Source organism: Pteropus medius, unplaced genomic scaffold (genome assembly GCF_902729225.1).
Source record: "Pteropus medius unplaced genomic scaffold, Ma_sr-lr_union100, whole genome shotgun sequence".
Taxonomy (NCBI): domain Eukaryota; kingdom Metazoa; phylum Chordata; class Mammalia; order Chiroptera; family Pteropodidae; genus Pteropus; species Pteropus medius.
Window position 1 is genome coordinate 1,350,006 of NW_024351729.1, and position 6,509 is coordinate 1,356,514.

The 6,509-nt window shown below is 35.3% G+C and overlaps 1 pseudogene; it reads right to left on the reverse strand.

The window, feature by feature from the left end:
- Positions 1-1,478, reverse strand: part of LOC120587716 (lysine-specific demethylase 3A-like) — a 24,700-nt pseudogene extending 23,222 nt beyond the window's left edge.
- Positions 1,479-6,509: the final 5,031 nt, after the last annotated feature.

Here is a 6,509-nt window from a genome sequence, read left to right on the forward strand (position 1 = left end):
GATCCTATTTCTTAACTGAAGCTGACTTATCATGCCAGTACAGCCAGTGCCCAAACAAAGGAGAACCCAAACCTCATTACTCTGCTTTTGCAGCAATTCCAGACCTAGACTCCATTCACACATGAAGTTTTTGCTCCTCTTCATCTTCTTCCTGAATTCCTAGAACATGTCCTATAGACTAGCTCTCTGGATGCCTCCAATTCCTATAGTTAAAAAGTAACTACCTTGTATAGTGCCCCACAGGCCTATCTCACTCTCCCTTCAACCACATTATGGGGCTCTACAGTTCTTCCGGGGATGATATTCCTCTTCTGAATATATGAGCCCCTCATGAATGTAAATTGCCATTCCTCTGGAAAAGCTACCCCTAGTAAGGGCAGCGAGGAGAGTATTTAGAGCTGCCTCATGGACTTTCTCCTGCTCTTTCCTGAGCCAGGGCCTAAGCCTACTCTTGTCACAAATGAGCTCTGAGAATATTTGAGAATGTCCACCCAGGGGGGATGCTGGATGGACCCCATTACTTCTCTAGATCCTATTCAGATATGAAGGCAATGTGACCAAACACCCAAATTATTTTTCATTTTTCTTGCTCACGCAAGGCACTCATCCAAATTGGATCACAAGAACATCCTTAGCTATTTCATTGTTCATCAAACTGGATAAATGTACTGAACCCTCATATTCAAACTGGTTACCACTCATAGCGATAATTTTAAATATTCTTCTTAGATGGTTCCAGTCACAATGACCTCTTTGCAATTCCTCAAATACACCAAATACATGGTAATAGGACCTATTAGGCATAACATAATCAGCTTCTGCTCACTTCTCCATTCTCATCATTTTTTTACTTCCTTTCTCACTCCAGCCACATTGAACTTTTGGTTTCCCAAAGGCTATCACTGGGATCCAGTATTTTACACTTGTTTGTGCTTTTGTATAACATTATTTAGCCACCAGCTCTTATTCATCCTTATAACGATATCTCCTCAGACCAAATTTGGATTGTATGGTTCATCTGTGTCTATACATGGCGAGAAGCTGCGGAGTATCATGATTTAATGGAAATTAAAATGACATCTGTTTAGCATTTTCAAAATGTTGTCCTGGTTACACCTGTTTACTTGATGGTCTCCACCATTAGACTGCAAGCTTTGTGAGGTCAGAGGTTGTGTCAAAATGATACATGGTCAATATATATTTGTTGAATGAATAAATAATCCAACTATAATTTTCCAATAAATTCCTCCAATGAAGTATCTCACTTTCACTTAGGTTGGTTACAGTATGGGTATATTTACATTCTTTTGTGAACACAGGAAGTCTACTTTGCCGGTGTTGCCTGACCCTGTCTCCTTATGTCAGTCTTACAGCCAGGCTTTACCTGTTTTAACAGTGAGACGTAAAATGGTGTTGCCTTGGTTTAAGTAATCAATTTCCTGAAATAAGGTAAAAGCTCGCAGCAAATACATCATCATGTTCACAGACTAAGTGTGCAGGCTTCAACTAAAAGGTAATAGAAAAGCCATTCCATTCTCTATTCTTATATATGAAAATGTTGACTTTGACAGTTTGTAGTCCAAAACATAGAAACCTCAAAGTTGTCAGACAATGTTATCAACAAGGCAAAGTCTGACCAAATATTAAATTGTTACCTCATTACCTGGAATGTCACTTTTGCTATGATTCTACCATAAGCTTGAAATTGAGGGGATTTTCATAAACTAGTCTAGTTTGTTTTCTTAAGGAAACTTTAAAAGCAATGTTTTTGAGAGTCAGTAGAAATGGCACTGAGACGATTTCAATTGTTTTTCTATAAAACCATCCTCATTATTGCTGAATCACCAACGGTGTTATGTTTTGCTTTTTGCTAACATTGAAATGTGTTTACATATGTTACCAGAATAGAACAGTCACTGTAATCAGTTTTCTTAAAAAGGAAGGAAACATTGGCCCTTCCTTCACAAGAGGATGTTCGTTCATGGCAACAAGTATCAGCAGTGTTGATTCCTTTTTTTATTAGATTTCTGTATCTAATAAAGATGTTTAAACTACTTCAGAAGTTCAAAACCTGTTGAAGAATAAAATAACTAATTTTTTTCTCCAAGCTTTATCTTGAGGTTATCACATCTAATTAATAGATTCAGTTAATCAAACATTTGAAGATAATACCATTTGATTCTTAAACTTTTTAATAATGAAAGAAATAATCATTTAAACCTCTAACTTCAAAAATCCAGATTATCTTTCAAGTAGTTTTATTATTAGTCAAGGCAACTGCCCAAGCAGATACATTTATCTTATTCGGCATCTTCAAATCTTCAAAGATTGTCCTGAGACCTGAGATCAGAGCGTTCGAACCACAGATCCTAAAATTCTCAGATTGGTTCTAAGATCCTGGAATATGCCTAATTCAGAGCCTGTATAGTGATATGGGGTATGGAGTGTGGGGATGGTTTGGTGACTACGCCCATGGGAAAAAGATGTAGAAAAAAGAAGTGCTGCTAGTGAGAAGAAAATGTGCAGATTGCAGTCTTGAATTGAGCCACAGGTTATCTTAGGACACTGACCCAGAGAGAGACATCTGGGACAGGTACCTCATCAGCATTCCTGAGGGCTTAGAGTAACTTGGCCAAGGAGGGCAAGCCCCAGTCATGGGTTGTTTTGCTTATTGCTTTGAGCAAAATGATCTCCTTTCTTACATTGACTTGCACATGTCTATCATGAGTATTATCTAGTTATACAGCTGTCTTTTCAAGCTTCTTGAGGCAAGCATCTGTGTCTTATAATTATCAGCACCACCATGCAACTGTTAGTGGCACAGTGCAATATGCATAAAAGATTTGTTAAATCAATGAATAAATAAATTTTTATAATACTTGAGGTTTAAAGTAACAAATCACAGGGGAAAGTATATCTTCAACTGTAAAATCTGTACTATTTAGATTATAGACAATATGCAGTTTGTTACTTGATTACTACATCTAAATGCATAAACTTAAGGAAAACACCAATTAACAGAAAAAATACAAGACAATGTTTTTTATTTGGAGTATGCTACTATTTAAATAAAACAATATTCAGCATTTTAAATTACTTAGTTTGGGATTAGTTCTGCTTTCTCATCTTTGCTAATCTGTATTTTTATCACAGGCATAGTCACACTCTGTATTTATTCCGTAGCATCTCTAAGCAAAATGTGGTGCTTCCTTTCTTCTGTTTCGGGTTCCTCCACAACCATCCCCACCATGCTTACTAAAGCTGCTCTTCACCTTTACTGTTCAACAAAACATTTATTGGTAAGAAAAAATAATATCCATTCGCCTTTACTATTCCTGGAACATGACAAGAAATGTTACATTATTTAATCTTACAGCAAAATTTTATAGATGAAAAAACCCAAAAGTCCAGAAATTTAAATAAATTGTCATATAGATGTCAAAGCTAATGCATAAATGGAGCTCAAACAGGGGTCAATGAAGGAGGAATAGATTTGATATTGGTAGTTGACACCGCTTTGGTAATTGTCGACCCTGTGAGAATGTGTGAAATGACCGACTCAGGGAGAGAACATTGAGAATAAAGAATGCCAAGTAAATCCTGGGTGAAGAAAAATTTTTATAGGTCAGGATGAAGAAGCAGGATGAATAAGAGAAACTGAGGAGGAATAGTAAAAAATATAGGAGGAGAACTAAGAAAAAAATGATCAATAGTATTGTTACAGAGAAGTCAAGGAATGTGACTGTTAATCCTAACCAACACATATCCTAAGGAGTTGTGGAGATAGAAGTCAATTTGGAAAAAGAAATCAGGAAGTAAAAGAAGAAATCAGGAAGCAAATATAGGCGAATTTTATATGAATTTTGGTGCTCAAAGGAAGAAGGTAAAGCAATAGTTTGAGGTGGAGGAAGAATTAAGGAAAGATTCCTTTAGTTTTTTTGACTTTTTTTTTTTTAAGAGGGAATAGAATGTGAAGCCAACAAATAAGGGATTTAACAAATATGCCCTAAAGGGGAAGGATTCCTTTAGGGAGACAGATGAGTAGGTGAAGTTATTAATGCTGGAAGAATAGGAAAGGAAAATAAATGGGCTTTATTTTATAACTTAAAGGTAAAGTCATACACTTAAAATGAGAAGATGAGTAGGATAAAGAGGTGAAAAAAAAATTAAAAGTATTTGAGATCATCCCAGGAGAAAAATGAAACTAAAAATAAATGACTGCCTGGAAGCCTTAAGCTCCCAGAGGGAGCATGGGAAATACATAAATTCCTCAATTTTCCCAACAGAACTCAAGGTCAGCAAGTTCCCTGCCCACCATGGCTCTTAAAATCACCTTTCTAATAAGACAATGTTGAAGATGAGAAGCCAGACTGGCCAGGTGGGAAGCTACACTCTGTTAAATCAGCTACACTCAAGAAACACAGGCTTGTCAAAACCAGAGAAAGAGCTTAAGTTATGAGACAAAGTTAGGGCCTCCCTGTATCTTTACCCTCTTCACCTGCCATTTACTATTTCTTCTTCCCAGAGGATGTACATCCTTTATTTTCCTTTTCTTTCTTTTCACCTATTTTTTCTCAAGCCTGACTTAATCTGTGCCATTTATAAGAATCACAATTGAAAAATGCATGTGTGTCATTTTCTAATTCAAACATCACATGATTGGAGAATATTTCATTTTTATTTTGTGTTGTCTCAGGTCAATGTTCCAAGTTATTAAACCCGTAAAAAGTCTCAGCAATCATTCCTGAAAACTGCAAGGCAAAGAGTCCTGTTGTAGAAATGCTGATGGAAGCTCTTTGTGATTTGACTGAGCTACTACTCAGAACTTGCAATTTTGAAAAATTTCTCTTGAAATCAAAATTCTGTATCTTAGCACTTCCATCACTATACAAATGGATTAAAAATTATTTTAAATCAACTTGTAGTTATAAATGAAATGGAAAATTCTGTTTTCAAGTACATTTCCCCCATGCACAAACACATTCAACTTTTTAAATGATTAATTTCTCATCGATTTAACATTTTCTCTAATTAAAAATTTGAGGTAATTTACAAATGGGCTAATTTAAATTTTTTCTTTTGCACATCTTTAAATAAGAAAATTAATAGAGTAAACACAATTTCGAGGGTAATATCTATTTGAGTGTATAAACTATATCAAAGTTTAGAGTGAACATGAGGCTATGAAAACATTTCAATGGTGAGATGACTCAGTGTTACACTGTTTAATCCATAGAGTTGCAGACCACTCTGATATATTTCCTGAAGTAGGACCTCTACTAAAACACATGCTAATCTAGATCTAGGTCTTATTTGAAAGCAATGAAATTGCATTTCTATTTAAATATTTTATTAATTTGGGTAGTTCATTAATTCTAATCAGTCACGATCATAATTATTCTATTTCATTATAATTTTGTGTTTATTTTACTTTTAAAGTATGAAGTAATTTTATTCCTATGAAATTCCTGAAAATAAAAATTTATTTCACTTTCTTTTCTTTCAGATCAGAGGTAGTGTTTCAAAAGTAACAGTCCTCAAAAGCCATGACAGTTCTTAATAGCTGAGTTAAAATGAAGAATGTCCACCGGACAGCATTTTAAAGCTTAGTGTGAGATATGCTGTCCACTTAAAAGTAAGACACCACCTCTTCCTTCTAAAAACAACAATTTTACTATTTACGTTTTGCATTAATTCTGACTAGGTGAGAATTAAGTTGTTAAGTTGTCTACTGACACACGTAACTGTTTAGTGGAATTTTATTATACACTAAACTTATTTGAAATAATCTTAACTTTCCCTTTTTTCTATTTCAGAGTAGTTACCTCTCTAAAATTGTAATTTCTGAAATCTGTATTAATTCTGTTTCTCTTTTATAAAATGCTCTGATGCTTATAATTCTCTCAGTCATGCTACAATCTAATGTATACTAGTATGTATCCTATCCATCCAGGCACTCTGCTAGATGTGATAATCCAGAAATTCACTCCGCTCCAAAAGAGCTTTCATTTGAGTGAAGAATTCAACCAGGGAAATAGATTCTGCTTGCAAAGATGACTTTATAAGAGGAATATGAAGTACGTGGTAGTGAGGGATGTGCCTATCAAAACTTGGTGAGGGCAATGTACAGGACTGTTTTACAGAGAGGTGAAGCTTGAGCTGAGTCCTAAATTAAAAGGCCTCAAAGATTCCACACATGTGGAGTTGGAATCTGTGAGCGAGGCCTTCCAGTGAGGGCAAAGGCATGGGAGTGAGATCTGGCTGACAGTAATGGGGAAACATTACAGAGTCATCTCTAGATTTTCCATTGCACAGAAGAAGGGAGGGGCTAATTCTCCCTGTTTCATAGTTATCTGAAGATTGGACTTTAGTCCTGAATTCAAATTATTTCAACATTGAAAAAAGTTTGTACCTATGAGTTTGACTAAAGTCACAGCTCCTCTGTTCTTGTATATAAGATGTTCTAGAAATGATCTCTAAATAGTTATTTTACTGTGGGAAAGGAAATG